The sequence below is a fragment of the Miscanthus floridulus genome, chromosome 6, assembly GCF_019320115.1.
Source record: "Miscanthus floridulus cultivar M001 chromosome 6, ASM1932011v1, whole genome shotgun sequence".
NCBI classification, from domain to species: Eukaryota; Viridiplantae; Streptophyta; class Magnoliopsida; order Poales; family Poaceae; genus Miscanthus; species Miscanthus floridulus.
The window spans coordinates 30,920,042-30,945,172 of NC_089585.1; positions in this window are offsets into that span (position 1 = coordinate 30,920,042).

Here is a 25,131-nt window from a genome sequence, read left to right on the forward strand (position 1 = left end):
CTGACTAGCCCCACATGGCAGCCACCTGCCCTCCGTTTTGGTGGTTTGCCTTCTAGAGTCTTCTCACATCGGTTTCACTGTGGATAAATGTGATTTGCTTTGACAAATAGGCCCTCCTTGATGGTTTTTTGAGTAAATCCTCCTGTAAACATAGATTCACCAAAACTTATGGAATTTATTAGTTTAAACTCCTAGACCTATGTTGGTGATATTTTTTATGAATTTATATAAGTTATATTGACGATTTATGATGAACATTAATGTGGGGGTATTAACCCCTATACCCTTATGGCTAGGCTTGGGCCGGCTCGGACCTTGGGATCTGGCCCACTAGAAGACGATGCGTGGCATGGCCAATCTACTCGGAGTCCCACGTAAGGAATCAAGATAGACTTAGAGATCAAGCAAAATCCTGGTCGGTTAGAATAGGAATCCTTATCCGACCACCTATGGCAATTGTAACTGGTTAGGATTAGTTTCCAGATCTGTAACCCTGCCCCTAGACTATATAAGGCAGGCAGAGGACCCCTCTAAAAACATCTCTCATTGACATACAACAATACAATCAGACGTAGGATGTAGGTATTACACCTTCACGGCGGCTGAACCTAGATAAAATCTCATGTCTGTCTTATGTCACCATCTTGTTTGTAGCTTGTGCATCTGTCTACCGATAATATACTACCTTGGGCATACCCCTAGGTAGACTGCCGACCATATTTCATCGACAGTGGTGCACCAGGTAGGGGGTATGCGTACTGCTCTCTAGACAAACAAGATGGTCATCATCCCCGGTTCCATGGCTACGCCGAACGGCCTCACGTTCACCATCGGCCAGATCACTTGGACCACTGGCTCCAACGACTTCATCGCCATGACCACGGAGGAGGCACAGATTCAATCTACGTCGACCACTGCTTCACCTACATCAGCTATGGCTCTGACCATGGTGGATCTGGCTTTGGCCACGCCAGCATCGTCTTCAGCTATGCCGACAACCTGTCGTCCGCTTCCTCGCTACAAAGGGAGGCAGATCGACAACACCGACCTGCTCAACTCCATCGATCAGGTTGGCACCAAACTTGCTGAAACCCTAGCTCTGGTAAGTTCAATTCAAAGTCAACCTAATGAGCAGGTAACCATTACCCACAATAGATCTACACAACCAGCTCAGGCCAGTCATCCTGCATGACTCGGTATGGATCTCGTGGTCACATCTACTCCTAAAGGGCGCTCTGTTCATCATCGACCAGCCCCCATGATGGGTCTCTGGCTCTCCGAGTGCGAAGGCTTGATGGAGAACTACCAGGCTCAGCTCTACGACCTACACAACTTCGTCAACATGGTCCGGATTGAGGAGTATCAAGAAGGATCGGTCCACATAGTTCAAGAGGGTGGCTCAAGCTCCTCGTCTAGCATCACATCTAATGGCTCCATCCACACCAAGCTCCAGCATCATGACAATGAAGGCGTTGAATATGATCTGGATATCCCAGACCACGCCCCGGGGTTCCCACGATTCCCATCCTTCCTACCAAGGCGAGGAGACTTGATCAATGTTGTCAGTAATGACAAACCATCGGTAGTTGGCGAAATAGAACAAGAAAGGCTAGCACACAAAGCACACAATATTGACCGGTTTAATCGCCGACAAATCGAAGCCGAGGCAGAAGAGGAGGCATGACGCATAAGGGTCCAGCCACGCAACCTTAACAATGCCTTTGACAGGGTGGGGGACAAGTAGGTCTTTAGGACTCCAAGCACCAACATAGCTATTGCTATGGTGATAATGCAACAACTACCCAAGACCCCAGAAACCCAGGCAGTTCATGATAATATACAAGCTTACCTGACGGCTGCTATGGCCCAGACCATAGAGATTGTAAATCAAGCTTGGGCTCCATCCATCTCAGTCAAATCAAGCCACAGCTGCCAGTACTCAAGTCACTCACAGCCACCCAACCAACGTGGCTCACGCAACAATGACCCATCAGACAACCATCAAGGCGGAAATGGTGGCCATGATGGTGGTCGAGATGACAACCGCCACGACTACCGAGACAACAACCGCCGTGACTACTGGGACAACAACCGCCGAGACAACCGCAACAATTGCCGTGATAACCGTGGTCGCAGGGTTAACCAGGGTGGCAACTGGGATCGCCGTGATGGCAATAACAATCTCTGCCATTACCTCAGAGAACACGATCTGCGCGATCACATTAACCAAAGAGCCAACGATCGTGCATCCCATGAAAGCTATCGCCGTATGAAATATGATACTACCCACGGCCCTCCGGGTTTGAAGCAGTTTACTCCACACCTTTGCCAAGTCATATGGCCTAAGAACTTCAAGCTCAAAAAACTTTAGAAGTATGACGGCAAGGAGAACCCCGAATTATGGGTCATGCTCTATGAAACCGCATGCAGATCAGCCATGGCTGACGAGCACGTCATGTCTAATTACTTCCTAGTCGCCATTGGCCATGAAGGCCACCAATGGCTGGTTAGCTTGCCGACAAACTACTTTGATTCTTGGCAAGAGCTTAAGCAAGCATTCATCGACAACTTCATTGCTAGTTGCGAGCAACCCGGCAACAAATATGATCTGCAAGTGGATTCAAGATCGCAAAGATGAGCCACTGCGTGAGTACGTCCGACGCTTCTCGGAGATGTGCATCAAGGTCTCGTTAATCTCCGACAATGAGGCAATCGAGGCTTTCATCACTGGTCTCCACTTCCATGATGCCCTAAGGGACAAACTTCTCCACAAGAGACCTGAATCAGTCACAGCGCTCCTAGCCACTACTAAAAATATGCGGATGTTGATGATGCTAAAAAGATAATCATTGAAGAAGCAGCAAGGGTTCCACACTCCGACCACCCCCACACCGTGATGACTACCATGGCAACCATGCTTAGAACGTCAATTTTGATCGCTGCAACCAGCGCAATGATTCCCGCAACCACTACGACCAGCGTAATCAGTGGCGTAATCGCCGTGACGATTACAGGGGCAAGTGTGCTCGGGAAGACGACAGTGAGGTCAACACTGTTAAAAAAGGTGGCGGACATCGCAACTATGAAGAAGACTATGCCAAAGCATTGAAAGGACCCTGCCAGCTTCATCCCAAGTCAAACCATACCATGGAGAATTGTCGTGTTCTCAAATCTATCTACACACGCTAATAGGCTCCGGATACATCCGACAAGCCTAACGACATAGGGGAGCAGCGTAATGAGGACAACGATGATGAAGATGTAGATCCCCATCACAAGTACGTCAAGCCAACCGATCGTGTCCACACCATCATTGGGGGCAAAGTGTCCATCAAGACCAAATGAGAATGCAAGCTGCTCGCCCGTGCTTGCTTGAATGTGGCCAACGCCGACAACCTCATCACCGATCCATGGCTCCCTCCTTGGTCTCACCATGAGATCTCCTTTAGTAGAAAGGACCAATGGGCTACAATACCTGAGCTAGGACGTTTTCCTCTGGTTCTCAATCCTTGTATCAACAAGGTTCAGTTCGACAGAGTGCTGATTGACGGTGGCAGTTCCATCGATATACTATTTAAGAATAGTTTGCCAGCCCTAAAGATAACCCAGGCTGATCTCAAGCCATACGAGGCATAGTTTTGGGGTGTTCTCCCTGAATAGAGCTCCACACCTCTTGGGTAGATCACGCTACCTGTGCAATTTGGTACCCCAGACCACTTCCGCACTGACTACATCAACTTCGTGGTTGCTGACTTTGATGGCACCTACCATGCTATCCTTGGTCGACCAGTGCTCACCAAGTTCATGGCCATACCTCACTACAGGTATTTGGTGCTCAAGATGCCTACCGAGAAAGGGGTTCTAACTCTCAGGGGCAATGTATATGTAGCTTATACCTGCAAGGACGACGCTTCAAAATAGCATAGGCTCACGACCTCTCTATTTGCATGGCCGAGACCACGCTCGATGCTAAGAAGACCCCAGCCGACCACTTGGAGATCCCAGAGCTTGAGGCCCCACGCAAGAACATCAAGTCCAAAGAGCACAAAGCAATCCAGCTGGTTGACAATGATCCTAGCAAAATGGCCCTTATCGGGGCCAACCTAGATCCTAAATAGGAAGACGCACCCGTCAGGTTCTTGAGGAGCAACGTGAGTGTGTTCGCATGGAAACCCGCTGACATGCCTGGTGTACCTCGGAACTTGATCGAGCACTCCTTAAATGTCGATGGCAAGGCCAAACCTATCAAGCAAAAGCTATGACGGTTCGCTCACGACAAAAAGGAGGCTATTAGGGTAGAAGTTACATGGCTTTTGGCAGCCAGATTTATCAAAGAAGTGTATCATCCGGAGTGGTTAGCCAACCCGGTTCTTGTACGCAAAAAGAATAATGAATGGAGAATGTGCGTTGATTACACTGATCTCAACAAACACTGCCCTAAAGACCCCTTTGCCTTACCTCACATAGATGAGGTCATAGATTCAACTGCTGGTTGCGAGTTGCTTTCCTTTCTCGATTGCTACTCTGGTTATCACCAGATCGCTCTCAAAAAGGACGACCAGATCAAGACATCCTTCATCACGCCCTTCGGCGCCTACTACTACATGACCAAGTTGTTCGGGCTCAAGAACACCGGGGCTACCTACCAATGTGTCATACAGGCCTGCCTTAAAGACGAGATAAAAGACAACCTCGTCGAGGCTTATGTTGATGATGTAGTTGTTAAAACCAAGGAAGCATACACCCTTGTTGACAACCTCAAACGTACCTTTATAGCTCTTAACACATTCCAATGGAAATTAAACCCAAAGAAGTGTATCTTTGGTGTTCTATCTGGTATATTGCTCGGCAACGTCGTCAGTCATGACAGCATACGCCCTAACCCAGAGAAGGTATAAGCTATCTTGGACATGAAGCCACCCAAAAAGGTGAAGGATGTTTAGAAGCTTATCGGATGCATGGCTGCCCTCAGTCGTTTCATATCAAGATTAGGCAAAAAAGGACTACCATTTTTCAAGTTGCTCAAAGCATCCAAGAAGTTTGAGTGGTCGGAGGAAGCAGACGCTGCCTTTACATAGCTGAAACAATTCCCTACATCACCTCTGGTCCTCACCGCTCCTAGAGAAGACAAAACCCTCCTGCTTTACATTGCAGCAACTAATCGAGTGGTCTCCACTGCCATGGTGGTTGAGCGTGACGAGCCTGACCACATCTACAAGGTATACTGACCAATTTATTTTGTCAGTGAGGTGCTCAATGAATCCAAGACTAGGTACCCATAGATTTAGAAACTGATCTACGCCATACTAATCACATCCCAAAAGTTGAAACACTACTTCGATGGATATCGCGTGGTGGTCATGACTGAGTACCCTCTGGGAGACATCATTCGCAACAAGGATGCAAACGGGCGCATTGTCAAATGGGCAATGGAGCTATGCCCTTTCTCCTTGGAATTTGCAAGCCGTACTGCAATCAAGTCTCAGGCACTTGTTGATTTCATTGTTGAGTGGACAAACTTAAGCACACCTGCCTCTCAGGGGCCCACCGAGTATTGGAAGATGTACTTTGATGGCTCTCTCAACATCGACGATGCAGGAGCAGGAGTCCTTTTCGTATCACCATCCAAGGAGCAACTCTGATATGTCCTCCGGATTTATTTCTCGGCGTCTAATAACACCACTGAGTACGAAGCATGCCTACATGGTCTGCGCATTGTGATCAAGCGTCTCTATGTCTATGGAGACTTGGCTCTAGTCATCAACCAACTCAACAAGGACTAGGATACGACCAGCGAAAAGATGGATGCATACTGCAAATTGATCAAAAAGCTAGAAGGCAAGTTCTATGGCATCGAGTACACACATGTGGTCCGGGACAAAAATTAAGCAGCAGATGCGCTGTCAAAGTTAGGATCATCCCAAGCCAAAGTCCCACATGGCATATTTGTTTAATACCTGCTCACGCCTTCCATCGAAGAAGAAGATCTCATGGTCGACAAGCCTCCAGACTAGCTATTGGTGGCTATGGTTCTAGCGTCAAACACCACCGAACCACCTCTGACCGCTAAGGAACCTGACTAGAGAGTACCTTTCATCAAGTACCTAATAGATGGTAGCGGTTACACCGATCGGATAGAAAACGAACGCCTGATGCGCCGTAGTAAGCAGTATCTGCTCGTCGATGGCAAATTGTGGGGCAAGAACACGAAGGAGGAAATATTGACGAAGTGTATAACCCAGGAGGATGGTGAACATCTCCTGGACCAAATCCACTCTGGCTCCTATGGCAACCATGCGGCCTCGAGAACGTTGGTTGGCAAGGCTTTCTGAGCAGGGTTCTATTGGCCGTCAGCCATAGCCAATGTAGAGAAGCTGGTCCACCATTGTGAAGGTTGTTAGTTCTTCACCAAGAGAATCCACGTACCCACACACAAGATTTAGACAATACCAGCCTCTTGGCCCTTTGCATGTTGGGGACTAGATATGATCGGGCCTTTCAAACTGGCCCCTGGGAAATTTACATGCATCTTTATGCTGATCGACAAATTTTCTAAGTGGATAGAGTACATGCCCCTGGTCAAGGCATCTTCAGAAAAGGCTATTGCGTTCATCGACTAGGTCATCCACTGCTTCGGCATACCCAACAGCATCATCACTGATCTGGGTACTCAGTTCACCGGGAATGCTTTTTGGGACTTCTACGATGAAAGGAGCATAGTAGTAAAATACGTCTCGGTGACGCACCCTAGAGCTAATGGACAGGTCGAGCAGGCAAATGGTATGATCTTGGATGCACTTAAGAAGAGGATGTATAGAGAAATGACAAAGCTCCTAGAAGATGGCTCAAAGAGCTACCAGCCATGGTCTAGGGCCTTAGAACCTAGCCAAGTCACAATACCGGTGTATCACCATACTTTATGGTTTATGGCGCTGAGGCAGTGCTCCTAGTAGATATAGCCTTCAGATTAGCACAGGTAGAGAACTTTGATGAAGATAAGGCCAATGAAGTACGGGAGCTAGAAGTGAATAGTGCAAAAGAGAAGCGGCTCGATTCTTGCATACGTACAGCCAAATACCTTGCTGTTTTGCGCAGGTACTACAACAGGAACATCAAGGAACAGTTCTTTGTGGTTGGGGACCTATCCTGAAGTGGAAGACGAATCAGGCTGGCATCCACAAACTCGCAACCCCATGGGAAGGGCCCTTCATGATCAAGGAGGTTACACACCCAACATCTTATAGGTTAGCTCACCTAGACGGTATAGACGTACCCAATTCATGGCACATCGACAAGCTTAGGCATTTCTATGCTTAACTACTAAGATATGTACCCCTCTTATACTTTTAATTTAATTCAATAAAGCTATTATGATTTCTCTGACCACTCTAATGTGTCACTTCGAAGTCCATTGTTATTCTAACTCAACCAGTTAAAATTGACCACCATTCCTTCTTGGGTTTTCAGAGCAGGCCCTGTCTCCGGTTCCTCCCAACGCGTACATGGGATCCGCTCTCTATGCTACGGGTGATCGGTAGGTGCTCTCTGGTTTGACTTGTGTGTTTCTATGTGTGCACAAGCTACGCACCTCACACTCTGACCACAAGACAAACCAGGGCCATACAAACCTTTCAGGATGACATGTCGACTACACTGGTACAACTGAATAGAACGCTAACACGTTCTAACTCAGTTACACCAACACGATATCCAAGCTTAAACATGTTTTCTACAAAACAAACAAGCTTATGCTAATATACAGTTACGTTATTACAAGCTTGCCTAAAAAGGTCCAAGTTTACAATAACACAACTACATCTTCTTCTACAGCTATAGCCTATACTATTGGCTGGTCGGGGCACGCGGCACCTACTGCTCGCTGGGCCTGACATCGTGCAAGGGTCTTGGGGACTCTAGTACTGATCGAGCTGAAGAAGGTGGCCCCACCGATGCTTGGCTGGTTGAGACCACAGGCTTCACTGGTTGGCTTGAAAATGATGGCGCTCCTAGCTGACTTCTTGATGGTGTTCCTTGTATGGGTGGTGTCGCACCTCCACACAGGTTAATATCGCCAATTATCTTCGCTGACAAGTCCAGCTGAGTCATCCGTAGCTCCTCAGCTTTGTCTGGATCTACCTCCTTTGGGTATCCAGCCTCCAGGCACTTGAGATCGATCAAGGGGTAGTGAGCATGTACCATGCTTAGCACATGTGCACCTACGTACTCTCCCGCCTCCTTCACGAACTCCTAGAGCTGTCCCCATGCCCTTTGGCATCTCTTGATCAATCCCAGCTGTGGCATCCTCAGCACATCCTCTGCTAGCACCGGATTGATGAGGTTCAGGACCTGCAAAGTGCCCGTTGCCACCTCCTGGCACTGGTTTTTCTAGGTGTCACGATCCTTGGTGATCTCTTGGCATTGCGCCTTCTAGCCGTCATGGTCTTTTATCACGACCTCTAGATGCTTCTTTGCATTGATTTTTATAACTACAAACTACACATGTTGTTAAGATGCTACATTACGCCAAACTACGGTAGGCAACAAAAATGAGCAAAGGGGTTTGGAAAACTTACCTTTTAGCTCCTCTGTCAACTTGGTCGTGTGGTCTCGGAGCTGCGACTAGTCTTGTGCTAGTTTTCTGTTGTCCTCTTTCAGGCGATCACACTCCACGACTGCATGACTGTTCTCCTCTCGGAGATGGACCACTTTAGCTTCTAAGCCTGCACTACAGCTGTTACTACCAACAATGCAACAGCACTTGTCAGTAGTCATTGTGATAAAGTGGCTACTTACTTGTTCTTTCCCGCTCTTTATTACTGAGCTGGATGACTAGGTTCTGGTTCTAGGATTCTTGCATCATCTTTTCATGGTTGGCGGCTTCAAGTCGCTGGTGCAAGCATTCCACCTCCGCCATCAGCTCCTTGTTACTTGCAGCAATCCCCTCGATTTGGTCAAAGCATTTCTTGTGGTACCTTGTGGTCTTCATTAAGTCCTATGTGCAGATCACTAAGTAAGATAGCTGTGACTAGACAGCAAGATCAGGGGGCGAAGCGAAGCTTACCTGCACCTCCATCACTAGCCATTTCACCGCCCATTCAACTTTCTTAGTTTCTTCGACCTCCAGGATTTCCTCATGGACAACCCATTGGTCGTTCTGCCAACACGACACATACACATGTTGTCGCTTGTCCTACGGATGGCCCAAGACCTCCACTTCGTCCTCTTTGGGCTCTTCTTTGGGTCTCAGTGCTAGTCTAGCATCAGCAGCTTTTGCGATCACCATGGCCTTCCCACGGGCTACAACGTTGACAAACGTGGTCTGTGCTCTCACCTCCGGCTGCTGCTCCTCAGTCTGTTCCGTTACCCTTGACGCTGAGGTGTTGCCCTTAGTAGGTTTAGCGCTTGGAGCACTCATGCTCGGCTTGGCTCTTTCCTTGACCGTCTGCTCGGGGACTATTATCTGACTATTTGTTTGCTGAGGACCCAACGGATCTACTACTATGGGTTCCTCGATGGCCGGCCACTGGGCAGTCTGCTCTGCACCTATTATCAGTAGTTTCCTCCTCTTTCGAGGGACAAGTCGAAAGGTGTCTGCATCCTCTCCCTCCTCTGCATCATCATTCGACCAGGCAAAAATCACCTATCGACGCTTGCTGGCCGGTCTATCCTCCGGGCCTCCCTTGGGCTCATTAATATTTAGCGCCCCCCGGTGAGCAGGGAGGTTGCTGATCTCTTCTTCGACTGTTTGGGGGCAGCCAGCTGCTTACCAGTGGCTAGGGCCACTGCCTCCTCTCCAGCTCCGAGCACTACCCAGTCGACGTCCTTGTTCTCGATATCGGTGCTGGTCTGGGTGGTGGGACCAGCTCATTATGGCCACTCCACTCCAGGGGGTGGCGACACAAACACTGTCGCTCTATCCCGACCATTAACCTGGGTAACAAAAATGAGTGCACATAGTAAGTTTCCACTTTTCCTATCGCAATATAAGACTACGGGTACAGGGCAAGACGAGTTACCTTTGGGGGAGGTCGGGCAAGCTTGAAAGCGTGCTCGATGTCGCTCAATCTAGCATAATTTGGATCAGCTAAGTTAAATAGCTCTCCAATTCTGGCTTTGACTTTGATTTTGTCAAGCACCCCCTGCCTTGTCCTCATCGGGTCCACGCTACCTTGATATTCATAGCTAGAATGTACTCTCCTCTGGCAGGGCTGGATCCATCGACTGATGAAGTTCCCAACCACGCTCGAACCATCCAGTTGTTTCCACGAGATCATTCCAAATATTTCTAGAATCTATTCCAGGTGCTCGGGCTTCTTTGACCAGCTTGTCCTCTTCTCTGAAATGTACCCCACGTCGCACAGTGTGATCGTGTTCGGCTCTTCATGGATGTAGAACCATTTCTTATACCTATCATCTAGTGACATGCTCCATGGGTAGTGTAGGTACTGGGCTTTCATGTCGTCATGGAGGTTGAGGTACACACCCCTGGCTATCTTTGAACCACCGCTTCCTTTCTTCCACAGATAGAAAAGATGGCAGAAAAATCGAAATGGGGCTGGAAGCCGCCATATGCTTTGCAAAGATGTATGAAAGTGGCGATAAGGAGGATCAAGTTGGGATGCAGATTACAAATCCCAATCTCGTAGTAAAGACAGAGCCCCTGAAGAAAAGGATGTACCGGAACCCCAAATCCTCGCTTAAAGAAGTCTTCGAACACCACGATCTCACCTGGTTATGGATCGGGGTACCCCTCGCCCTCCGGCGTACGCCATCCTGTGAGCTCCTTATTGTGGAGTACCCCCATGGTGATGAGGTCTTCAATGGTCTGCTCGTTGCTTCTCAATTTCCACCATTCCTTCGCCATGACTCCTGCCTTCTTCTACGCATCACTTTTCACCATGAATCTGGCCTTGATGATGAACAAGGAAATGGCGGAGGATTGATTGGTGGTGATTTTGGAGGTATTAGGGTTGGCAAGAGGAAGAAGAAAGCTACGGCTGCGAATGGCAATGGGGTTCAGTAAAAAGTAACTTACCTATCCTATACTATATTTAACCCAAGAGTTATGCCGTTTCGTCTACCCGAGATTCTTGGGAGACATGCGCACACACCGCAGATGGTTGTTTTCACAGCCTCGAGATCTATGACAATATATGCGCCTCTTCGTTGCAAGTGTGGGAGGGCCCATGCTGACGCACCTACTAACAGGTGTCAGGCAACTATTTGCTTGATAAGACAAAAAGGCAGTATGACATGCTATATCCGTCTACTTTTTTGACCAGACGTGTTAGATTGGACTTGACAGAGCAAGTAAATAAATAAATACATAAAATAATAGTACAAGTGGCATATGGTTTTTTGCCACACTTCTCGTGCTTGGGGACTGTCTAGACCACCATCGTGCTCGGGGACTGTCCAGACCATCATTGTGCTTAGGGACTACCCAGACCACCATCATGCTCGAGGACTGTCTAGACCACCATCGTGCTCGGGGACTGTTCCGACCACTCTCGTGCTCGGGGGCTGCCTCGACCACTCTCCGAACATTGCTAGGAGACCGCTCTCCTCGGCTACATGTGATTTGTACTCACATACAGTTGAGAGGCATTTATTTTTTCTCACTTAGACCTTGCTATAAGGCTGATACCACGCCTTCCAGCAAGCTCAGGGACTACATCGGTACGATGCACCTGTCGATGCATCTCGTATCGCTTATACGATGATTGGATTCTCAACTTAAGTGGAAATTCTTTTTAGAACCTAGCACCACGTGCCTGCGTCACCTACTACCAGGCTCAGGGACTAAGTGGGCACACTTCACCTTGCGGTGAATGTGCTTATTTTATTGACTCCTATGCTCTGACTGTTGGCCATAACTACTATTGTACAAGGGTCACTTACATTTCTTTTCAGAAATATAAGTGGGCACACTTGATCAGGAAAGGAATCTTTTTCTTTTTTCTTTAGAGCACCATGCATTCTTTGGACAACTAGAATCTTTGGCTATAATCATGGTCTACTGCTCTCTGTACTGACAAGAATACTGACATGTTTGCTTGGTCAATGTTTTAGCCAGTTGGAGATGACATAAAGATAGATCGCGTTAGTTGAAGAAGATCGAACGGCGTGTCGCAACATAATACATGGTGCTCGAGGACTAGCTGTGGGGGTATTAACCCCTATACCCTTATGGCTAGGCTTGGGTCGGCCCTAACCTTGGGATCTGGCCCACTAGAAGACGACATGCGGCCCAGCCAATCTGCTCAGAGTCCTGCGCAAGGAATCAAGATAGACTTGGAGATCAAGCAAGATCCTGGTCGGTTAGAATAGAAATCCTTATCCGGCCACCTATGGTAATTGTAACTGGTTAGGATTAGTTTCTAGATCTATAACCCTACCCCCCAGACTATATAAGGCAGGCAGGGGACCCCTCTAGAAAACATCTCTCATTGACATACAGCAATACAATCAGACACAGGACGTAGGTATTACGCCTTCACGGTGGCCGAACTTGGATAAAACCTCGTGTCTGTCTTGCGTCACCATCTTGTTTGTAGCTTGCGCATCTATCTACCGATAATCTACTACCTTGGGCATACCCCTAGATAGACTGCCGACCATATTTCATCGACAATTAACTATCATCAATAGTGATGGAGGTGGACATGAGATGATGATGATCAAGCTCAACATGGAAAAGAAGAAAGAGAAAAACAAAAACCAAGAAGATCAAGGCAAAGGTATAAGATAGGTTTTGTTTTGCACTCAAGACACCATAGAGGGTGTGAGTGACTTAGGATCGATAGCCGTACTATAAAGAGGAGAAATCTTGAGGTAAATGGTTTATCGAGTGCCACTAGGTGATATGACTCATGCATTGCATTTAGAAACCTAGTGTGCTAACTTTGACCCTTGTAAAATGCTTTGAAAAATACTAACACACGTGCACACAAGTTCTACACTTTGTGGTTAGTAAGTTGGAAGCAAGGGCGAAGTGGTTGTGGACTTTGAACATGAAAAGGAGGAGCTAGACAGCGATCGGATGCTGGCCATGTCCTGACCAGACACTAGGGCTTAGTTAGGTGAATTTTAAAAGTTGGCACGAAGTCAGCCGAGGGGGGCAAGGCATGACTAGACGCTGGCGCTGAGTGGATCGGTGTGTCCAGTCACATTCTACAGAGGAGGTGTTTCATGCGATTGGACATGTAGGGGCTGAGTTCGGTCACCGCTGACGTATGGTGACATCAGCATCGAGCGCGTGTGTATGAATAGTGAGAGGACCAGATGCTGAGGCACATCAGGTCACCTTTGACCTGATGCGTCCGATCAAAGAAAACTGGCTCTGGATGCTCTCTAGACTTGATCTGATGCCAAGTGGTCCAGAGTCCGGTCGGTTCATCTGTGAGTCCAGTCATAACTTAACCCTAGGGCACATGTTCAGTTGACCATTGGAGATCGATGCTTGGTATTCAAAGGACATGACACGTGGCACAAGATCATCGACTGGACACTGGGTCGGGTGTGTCCGGTCAGTTCGTAGGGTTCCCCTCTATGACTCTAACAGCTCTATTCATTTGGGGATGTCTATAAATAGTGTTTGGCCAGCTCCAAGGGAACTCTCTTAGCACTTTGACATTCCTAACATCCTTGTGAGCCTAAGCAAACACCTCCCACTCATCTCTATCATTGATTCTTCATCATAGTGAGATTGGGAGTGGTTCCAAGTGCATTTGCTTGAGTGATTGCATCTAGTGGCACTTGGGGATCGTTGTGGCTATAGATTTCTTGTTTCTCTTGGTGGTTGCCACCACCTAGATGGCTTGGAGCAGTGGAGGAGCTTTGGCACGAGTTGGTGATTGTTCATGGCTAGCTCCGGTGATTGTGAGGGGTCTTGTACCTTCCCCGGCGGAGAGCTGAAAGGTAACTCTAATGGATTGCTCATGTCATTGAGTTATCTCTCTTGTGGGTAGGCTCTTGTGGTATCCAATTATGTGGATGAGGTTCATGCAACACCTCTTAGCCACCGAACTACTAAGTGTTGGTCGAAATAACGGGGACTAGCATGCCAGCAAGCATGTGAACCTCGGGAGAAAAATCAGTTGTCTCTTGCCCTTTGGTATTCTTCCAGTGATTGAATTGATATTCATATTGTGATTGGTTCACTCCTCTACACAGCGGTATAATCACGCTACTCACTCATTTACATTTCCACAAACTAATTGTAGCAAGCTCTTTAGTGTAGCTAGAATTGAGAGCTTGCTTTGTAGTTTAAGTTCATCTAGTGGAGCTCTTTAGTATAGCAAGTGTGAGAGCTCTTAGTGAGTAGTGACTTAGACAATTTGTGCCTAGTAATCATAGTAACTAGAATTATTGGATAGGTGGCTTACAACCCTTGTGTAGCTAGAGCAAGTTTGCATTTCGCTATTTGTCATACTAATCAAATTGCTCTAGTGATCTTGTAGTTTTTTAAATAGGCTATTCACCCCCCTCTAGCCATATTAAGACCTTTCAAGTCATATTGGAGCCATGGTCACCGTTTGAGTAAGGCTTAACAACCTCGGTGCACAAAAGATGGCTCAAGTTGTGGTCAACCATGTGGGAGGTAAACCATCGTTCTTTGGTGGCACAAGCTATGATTATTGGAAAAGAAATATGAAGATGTATCTTGGTTCTATCAATGATCAAGTGTGGAAAGTGACGGAGAATGACTATGTGATTCTTGATCCTGACAATCTCACCAACAATGATAAGGCCAACAAGCAATGCAACACAATGACTCTCAACACTATCTACAATGCCATTTATTCAAAGGTGTTTGAGCAAATCAAGGATCTTGACCATGCTAGTGAAGTGTGGAAGAGATTGGAAGAAACATATGAGGGCACGACGATGGTGAAGAGTGCCAAGCTATACATCCTCAACAACAAGTTGACAAACTTCAAGATGAAGAATGATGAGAGTATCCTAGAAATGTTCCATAGGCTCCAAGTGATTGTTAATGGTTTGAAGTCTTTGGGAGAGAAGATAAATGATGATGATGATGTCTCTCATTAGTTCTTGATGTGCTTACCTCCTAGATTTGAGACATTGAGATTGATCATCATTAGAGGAGAATTGAAGCAACTCACCCCTAAAAAGTACTAGGTGATGTCATGACACAAGAGACATACCATGTGGAAAGGGAGGGGGTTGACAAGGATGAGAAAAAGGAAGATAAAGACAAGAAGAAGAAGAGTGTAGCATTCAAGGCTAGCTCATCATCCAAGAACAAGGGCAAGTCAAAGAAGCAAGACTCAAGTGATGATGAAGAAGCAAGTGATGTTGATGATGAGGCCGTGGCTCTCTTTGTGTGCAAGTTTGGAAAATTCATAAAGAAGAAGGGCTATAGTGCAAGAAAGAGAAGAGACAATAACAAGAGCAAAGAATATATGAGAAGATGCTACAATTACAAGAGCCTAGATCATATTGTGGCAGATTGTCCCTATAATAGTGACAATGATGAAGATGAGAAGAAGAAGCAAAAGAAGGAGAAGAAGGAGAAAAAGACGACCTTCCAAAAGAAGGGTGGTGGCTATGTGGTCATGTGGGATAGTGATGCTTCTTCGAAGGATGATGACCCAAGTGATGATGATAAGAAATCCCAGAAGAAAGCACTTGCAAGCATAGCCGTCAACAACAAGCCTTCCATCTTCGACACTTCATCAATGATGCTTGTGAAAGTGATGGTTATAGGAGTGATGATGATGATGATGACTCCAAGGAGGCTCTCATGGATATGTTGGATAATGCCCATACATGTCTTGAGATGAAGAGAAAGGAGTGCAAATAATTATGGAAAGAGCTCAAAGTTTTCAAGCGATCCTTTGATGAACTCAATGCTTCTCATGAGAGTCTAAGGGAAGACCATGAGGAGCTTGGCAATGCTCACACTAAGCTTGAAAGGGCTCACTCCTCTATCCTCGAGCAAGTCAATAAGGAGGAAACCAAGAAGGAGCAAGTGATGTGGGACTAACATGTGATATTCTTGATGAATCATTTTATAAACTCATTTTTGTTGCTCCCACTAACCCTTCTTGTAGCACTACCACTTCTACTTCTCCCTTGAGTGATGGTTTTACTTGTGGTGCCTCACTAATGGTGGAAAATGAGACCCTCAAGAAGGAGGTGAATGGGCTCACTCTACCTTAGGCAATGCCTATGGTGGAGATGCCCGCTTGCTAAAGTGCTTGGGTAGCCAAAGATTTTCTCTCAACAAAGAGGGATTAGGCTATACCTCCAAGAAAGGTAAGGTGGCCTTTGTCACTCCCAAAGCTAGCTTTGTGAAGGGCAATGGTCGGTTTTGCAATAGATGCAAGCAAGTTGGGCATATAGAGCAATATTGCAAGACTAACAAGAACAAGCAACCTAATGTATCCTCCATTAGATTTGATTCTTGTTACATGCTTGTTAAGGGTGTCAATGGTGTGAAGGCTAAGTTCATTGGTACACCAATTGTGGGCCCAAAGAAGAAGGTCATTTGGGTACCAAAGACCTTGGTAACTAACCTTTAAGGACCCAAGCAAGTTTGGGCACCTAAAAAAATTGATCTTCTTTTGTAGTTCAATTATAAAGCCGGAGGAAGGCATTGGGTGCTTGATAGTGGGTGCACACAACACATGACCGGTGATTCAAGAATGTTCAATTCAATCAATGAAAATGATAACAATGGGGGTTCATAGTATCACATTTGGGGACAATGGCAAAGGCAAGTTCAAGGGGCTTGGTAAGATTGCAATATCCAATGACGAGCATTTCCAATGTGCTACTAGTAGAGAGCTTGAACTTTAACCTATTATCGGTAGTTCAATTATGTGATCTTGGTTTCAAGTGCATATTTGGTGTGGATGATGTAGAGATCATAAGTGTAGATGGCTCTAGCTTGATATTCAAAGGATTTAGATATGAGAATCTATACTTGGTTGATTTCAATGCTAGAGAAGCTCAATTGTCAACATGTTTGCTCACTAAGTCTAGCATAGGTTAGTTATGACATAGAAGGCTTGGTCATGTTGGAATGAAACAATTGAACAAGTTGATCAAGTATGACTTAGTTAGAGGCTTGAAGGATGTCATATTTGAGAAAGATAAGCTTTGTAGTTCATGTCAAGCCAGAAAGCAAGTTGGTAACACACATCCTAAGAAGAGCATGATGAGCACATCTAAGGCATTTGAGTTGTTGCACATGGACTTGTTTGGACCAACCATATACACTACCATTGGTGGAAATAAATGTGGATTTGTGATTATGGATGATTTCACTAGATACACTTGGGTGTTCTTTCTTGTTGACAAGAGTGATGTGTTTGCAACCTTCAAGACATTCATCAAGAGAATTCATAATAAGTTTGAAACAACCATCAAGAAAGTGAGAAGTGACAATGGAAGTGAGTTCAAGAATACAAGAATTGATGAGCTTCGTGATGAGTTTGGAATTAGGCATCAATTCTCAGCCAAGTACACTACTCAATCAAATGGCCTAGTTGAGAGGAAGAATAGAACTTTGATTGACATGGCAAGATCAATGTTGAGTGAGTACAATATAAGTCATTCATTTTGGGCCAAAGCAATTAACATAGCTTGTGACTATAGCAACCGCCTCTATTGTCACCCTATGATGGAGAGGACACCTTATGAGCTCTTGAATGGAAGAAAACCCAATATTGCATACTTTTGTGTGTTTGGTTGTAAATACTATATATTGAAGAAAGACACAAGATTGAGCAAGTTTGAGAAGAAATGTGATGAAGGATTCATGCTTGGTTACTCCACTACTAGCAAGGCATATGGAGTTTGGATTTTGGCTAGTGGTACTCTTGAGGAGGTTCATGATGTGGAATTTGATGAAACCAATGGTTCCCAAGAGGAAGATGAGAATCTAGAAGATGTGAGAGGCACTCAATTGGTCAATGCAATGAAGAACATAGACATTATTGATATAAGGCCTAGAGAGGTGATTGATGTTGAAGATGATAAGAATCAAGTGCTCTCTAACTCAAATATGCAAACTAGTGGTTCTCGAGATCAAAGTCAAGCAAATGCTAGTGATGACAAAGTGCAAGATCAACAAACAAGTGGCTAGTTCATCATCTCAACCAAGTGATCAATCAAATGCAAGCAATCAAGCTGTAGTGCTCCAACCTACAAATGTTGCAATAGATCATCCATTGGATTCTATAATTGGTTATATCTCAAGAGGGGTGTGCAAACAAGATCAAGATTGGCATCATTTTATGAACATTTCTCATTTGTGTCATCCATTGAACCTAAGAAGATAGATGAAGTTTTGAAGTATGTTGATTGGGTAAATGCCATGCATGAAGATCTAAATAACTTCAAAAGAAATCAAGTATGGGAATTAGTTGAGAGGCCTAAGGATTATAATATGATTGGAACAAAGTAGGTCTTTCGGAACAAGGAAGATCAAGATGGGATAGTTGTAAGGAATAGAGCAAGATTAGTGGCTCAAGGTTACACTCAAATTGAAGGTCTTGACTTTGGAGAAACTTATGCCCTAGTTGCAAGGTTGGAAGCAATTAGGATCTTGTTAACCTATGCTTGTGCCCACAACATCAAGTTATACCAAATGGATGTGAAGAGTGCATTTCTCAATGGGTACATTAATGAGCTTGTGTTTGTTGAGCAACCTCCCAATTTTGAAGATGAGAAGAAACCCAACCATGTCTATAAGTTGAAGAAGGCTTTGTATGGATTGAAACAAGCACCAAGAGCATGGTATGAGAGGTTGAGGGATTTCCTATTCTCTAAGGGATTTAAGATGGGACAGGTTGACACTGCTCTCTTCACCAAGAAGCTAGGCAGTGACTTGTTTGTGTTGCAAATCTATGTTGATGATATCATATTTGGATCAACCAATCAAGATTTTTGTGAGGAGTTTAGAAAGATGATGGCAAGTGAGTTTGAGATGTCCATGATTGGAGAGCTTAGTTACTTCCTTGGTCTTCAAATCAAGCAAATGAAGAATGTCACATTTGTGAGTCAAGGCAAGTACATCAAAGACATTCTCAAAAAATTTGGAATGGATGATGCTAAAGCTATTAGTACACCAATGGGGACAAATGAAAGCTTGGATAGTGATGCTAGTGGCAATATGGTGGATCAAAAGATGTATCAGTCTATGATTGGAAGCCTACTCTATGTGATAGTATCAAGGCCAGATGTGATGTTTAGTGTATGCATGTGTGCTAGATTTCAAGCCTCACCAAGAGAGTCATTTGAAAGCAACCAAGAGAATATTGAGGTACTTGAATCATACACAAAATGTTGGATTGTGGTATCCCAAAGGGGCTAGATTTGAGTTGATTGTATATTCGGACTTCAATTATACGGGATGTAAAGTTGAGAGAAAGAGCACATAGAGCACATGTCAACTTTTGGGAAGATCACTTGTGTCTTGGTCATCAAAAAAGCAAAATAGTGTAGCACTTTCAATCGCCAAAGCGAAGTACATTTTGGCCGGTAGTTGTTGTGCTCAGTTACTTTGGATGAAGACAACTTTAAGTGACTTTGGAATCAAATTCAAATAAGTGCCATTGCTTTGTGACAATGAGAGTGTCGTGAAGCTCACCAATAACCCGGTTCAACATTCAAGAACAAAGCACATAGATGTCCGCCATTATCTTATAAGAGATCACCAACAAAAAGGGGACATTTGCATTGAGAGTGTGGGCATCGATGATCAACTTGCCAATATCTTCACCAAGCCACTTGATGAAAAGAGGTTTTGCAAGCTAAGGAATGAATTGAACATACTTGACTTCTCCAATATGTGTTGGTGCACCCCCATTATATGACATGCCTCTCCTTCGAGCAAAGCAAGGTAAAGTTGATTGACATGTCATTCATCTATTACTAAGGACTTGTTTAGTGCAACTAGTCATTCCTCATATGTCTTAGGCTCATTCATGAAAATCAAATGAATTTGATGCTTGTATGCTTGAAATGATCTAGTGGTAGCATATGACATATTTGTGGGCTTGTGAACCTAGTGTTTGATCTAGAAAATGAGCTATAAGTGTTTAACTCAACATGGTGCATGATAACCCTTATTTGAAGGTGTGAAGAAGCTTGCCCTTGGATCAAACCGAGTTAAATATCTTTTACAAGTAATCTAGATTGAACTAAATTGGAAAAATAATCCTCACTTCACATGGTTTCACCCCAACCTATCTAAAATTTGAGCTCACCTTTTGTGCTAATTGTTGACAAAGGGGGAGAGAATTTACAATGATAGTAAAGATATGGGGAGCTAACAAATGAAATAACATTATAAGAGGATCAATTAAAATTTGAAGCACACAAGTAGGGGGAGTGTTGGTATTTATAAGTGCAAATAGAATATGAGGGATTCCACAAGCGCACAGAATACCATTGTAGCATTTTACCGGGAGTATTCCAGGTATCGTTATTTATATTTTACCATAGGGAAATAATGGAGTCAAGACTTATTGAGTAATAAAGGAATATCTATCAGTCAACATACCCGTATAGCTAGAGCAAGGGGTAAAGATAATGAAAGGAATTGAGCATAATGACACTCAGGGGATAGATCACTAAGATAATGTAAATTAGTCAACTTAGGAGAACAAGGGGTGAGGTAGATTCCTATGATATTCTTATTACATGGTCAAAGTATATATACACTCAACTATAGCTAAGACTAACTCTACTCTTGTGCACTTCGGGACGCCGCTTAGACGGTAGAGCACCCACAATTGATAACTCTACTGACGCGACTATGGTCCTACAATTTAAGAACCTGTTCAATTCGAAGTGGACTAGAAAGAATAGACGGGGCTATCACCTCCCACTACTACCACCCAACCAGAGAATATGGTGCACTCATAGGCAGAGCATCATATAAGCACCATGCTTACACGAGACTCGGCTACTTAGCCTAATCGGTAAACTAGCAGGCTAAGTGCTCTATGAACCCACACACAAAAGTAATGATAGCCATAACTATGCAAGATATATATTCAAAGTAAGCATAGCCATGTAGATAAGAATATGGTAAATTGATAATAAGTCTTGCAAGATGTAGAAGTGAAGATACAAGGCTTTGTTGAGCCTCCAAGACTAGATCCAAAACTTGAGCATGGGCCCAACTCGACCCTCACTCCTGAACCACTAATCTACTATATTAGAAGGTTCTAGACCTAATCCTCCTGGTGTGTGTTGATCTGAATTAGGGTTTCCAAGATGACTCCAGCAAGGGGTAGTGGCTGCTATATATGGAGGCACCTGGCACCCTCCCCTCTTAGTTAGCCTCATTGGTATTAAACTTTCCACCATATCTCATTAAAATGCACATGGGTCTTTATGGGCCAAATTCTGAATTGGGCCAACTAATCCCGCGGCTCATGATGTGGAGTTTTTCTTTTATTTGCGAAATTTATATCTTTTCATTCCGAGCTCCAAATATAGCAAATAATATATCCGTTTTGATCAGCTCGATGAGCTCTTCGCAATGGTGCACTCCAATTCATCATTTGAGATAGTTTTGTTCTGTGAAAAAATAAATATCCTGCGAGACAAGTGAGAGTACCAAAACTCATGGAACTTGTTAGAATCAAACCCTATAACTATGTTTGGTGATAGAATTAAGTATATATGTAGATTATGTTGATGGTTTTATAATTGGTGTTAGTGACCATCAATAAGCTCCTCCAAGCTTAACCTTTACCAGTCTCTGAGCAAAGCTAGACTCAGCAATAGATCAGGAGTTGCTACAATGTTTTCATGCCTCAAAAGTACATAGGTGTTCAATAAAAAATTCTCCTCCGGATTAGAATAAACTGATCTAACTTTGAAACTTACCCATATTACCTTCAACCATGGGGCTTCTTAGCCTTCACTTGGGTCTTAAATAATTGAAAGACAGAATGATCAAGTCAAGCACTATGTCTTAAGTTCTTTGTTCCACCATTGTTCCAGAGTTTTTATAAGCTTTCAAAATAAAACTCGGGGATTCTCTTGTATGACACTCTCATATCTCTCAATACATGTGGTATTTGTGGATCCTCACCAAGGCAATAATGATGTTATGCCTTTTTCCTTTTCTACAACTAAAGCTTATGTGGAGTTCATAGGTAGGGAGAAAGCTAGAGCATACTTGCAATGCATATATTGTAAAGTCAAACCTCAGATCCAAAGAGAGTTGAGTCATACAATCAAATCAAGATGTGCATGTGTGTGGATGTATGGTGGATATATATGATGGCTAACCTAATTCTACTATGCTCCTTGAAAACATATCTCTCACTTGAAACTAGGAAACATTTTTGCAAGAGAACAGGGGCTATCTTATTTATCTCTTTTTTCTTCTTAGGCAAGTATCTGAGTACCCATTATTTTAGATATCTTGAACACTTACCCATTTTTTTCAACTTTTTTCCTTTTCTTTTTGAATAACTTTTGCATAGCCCCATGTCTCTTTTCTGCAATAAAACTTTTGAGAGATAGCAACAAAAACTTAGAACATTGATTTGGTGGATCAAAAACCTATCAAGCATATTTTTGGTGTTCACTCCTAGTGTAGGAGTAGAACATTTTTGGGTGGATCTAGATGGAAGACATGTTTTTGCACCTACCCCTAGTGTAGGAGTAGTACATATTTGGGTGGTGTGTACGTGATCTTGATTTTAAGACCATGACAAACCTCTCATAAGGGTCAACAAAGCTGGACTAAACTCAATGCAATACAAGCAGCATATAAGTGGAAATTTTCCTAGCGTAAATAGCATGTATGGCTCTAGTGGAAATTCAAGCTTTGTCATACAGGAACTCATCATGTAGCATTTTTATATTTTTCAAAAGATAAATCTCTAAAACTTTAGTGTCACTTCGAACTAGATAAATAGTAGCTCAGACCTTCTCATATCATATCCGTCAATTACCTAGACTTAGATCAAGCATATGCTACCCACGAGTTTCAAGTTCAGAGTAAATCCTTATATCAAAACAATTTTATCCAAAACTCGGGAGAATCCAAGGCAAAAAACTAAGTACTTGAAAGGAATTACAACAGAGCAACTATTCATCATTTCCATTTTAAGAGATTATCTTCAAAGTCCCCTTTATTTATTTAGCTCTTAAAATAAATTAAAGCAAACTAGACACACTCTCTTTACTTGTTTTCATTTTTTTATATCACACATTATTATTATAACTATATATACTTATTATAAGGATAACTATTTATTTTAGCTTTAGTTTGTAGTTTTTTTAACTAGAATAAAGAGAAAGAGTACTTACCTAGATACATGGAGGTGCCTTCTCCTCCAAGCTGGTTGTTGTTGTGGTTGCTCAATGAGGTGGCTGGATGTGGAGGTGCTAGGGCAGAGCCTCCCAATTTTGATTTTCTATTGTTATTGTTGCTAGAGGCTAGCCACCTCATGTCGCATGCCTACCTGCCATTGTGTATGATTATGTAATGTACCTTGTATGGTAGCATTTGTCTCTTCAATGGTTGCAAGTCTATTATTGAAGCGGTGGTAGGCCTCTTGAGAGTCATGATACCCTCGGCTAGAGAAAGACAAGCATCTTCCCTTATGCCCACTTGAGGTTGCTTCATAATCTTGCCCTTGGTAGTTGTGGAAGTTCATTGATCGAATACCTCAATTTGCTCTTGAAGATGAGGATTCTTGAGGTGGTGCCTCCTGTACTGGCGCTTCCACTAGTGGTGCCACTTTATTTTGCCAAACCCATCTTGGTTTTGAGTTTGATTTAGGTTGGATAGGTTCATCCTTTCTTGACTTGTTCCTCCTCCTTGTTTAGTGTTTCGAAGTCAACCATCAATAGTAGAAACTAGCGACATCTTGTGTGCATCATTATTGCTGGTTTAGAACTTTCACTTGTAAAATTTGGAGGATCGATCCCCCCACACTTTGCTTGAAGTGTGTTATGCTCATAAAGACAGGGTAGAGATCAAGTGCATGGGCTCTGTTGGTGGAAAAACACCAACAGAATCAAAACTTTATTTATTATTTTTTTCTTTTCTAGCCTTAGGCACATTAAATCATGATAAGGTTGATGTTATGTGCATTCATTCTTACAACATGGGTGATAAGATCAGAAGGATGAGTATGAATATGGCATTTGAATACATTTGTCAAAAAGAGTGGAGTTGCTTAACCTATGGAAGGATCATCTTTATAATGTATCAAACTTTACATGACTATGACTATCATCTTCCAAAGATAAGATATGCAACATTTTACTCATTTGGTTAAGACCAAGATCAAGAGAGTGGTGCTATGAACAAACTTAAAGAACAAGATATGTTGAGTTAATCAGGTTGGATCAAGCAAAGATGTAACTCAAACATGTTTGTTTCTTCATTTATATGCATACCAAGATCAAGAGGAAAACATTGACCACTTACCTTAAGATGTTACCTTCATCATTAGAGCATGATGACACCATGTGATGAAGGGTAGATGACTTCTGGTAGACTTCTCTTCCTGTTTGAAGCTTTCCTTGCTTGAGCTGTTCATGAGCATATTTTCTCCTATGTCACACTCCTTCTTTCTTATTCTTTTGTCATGCCATCTTTTTGTTCTTTCTTTTGTGGATCTTGACATTGTGTTGGTCCTTCTGCTCTACTCATTGTTTCTTCTCTTCAAAGGATTAGTGGACAACACATACCCGAATGAGTATACAAATGATTCAAAATAATGATAGTGTTGTCATAGAGCTAAAGGTCATCTGTATCCCATGTTTTAAATAATGTGCCTTTATTATTCACCATTACGTCAAATTTTCAACAAGGTTTAGGCAAAGATGTGCAAAATTGTTTTGAAGAATACCTCTAACCTTGATTTGTTTCTATGTATGATCTTCAAACATTCCCAACAAAATTTGAATATTTTCCTACAAGGGTTAGTCCACATATACAACCAAATTCTATACAAGTATGTTTTGATTTAATAATTATGTTCGAATAATATTCTGAAGCATACTTACAATAGAACAAGGAAGTTTGAAAGACTAAAAAGATTCATTCAAGTAGAAACAAGAATATGTATGGTGAGCCAAAGGGGTATGATTATTTAAATTTTTATTTGTTAGAGA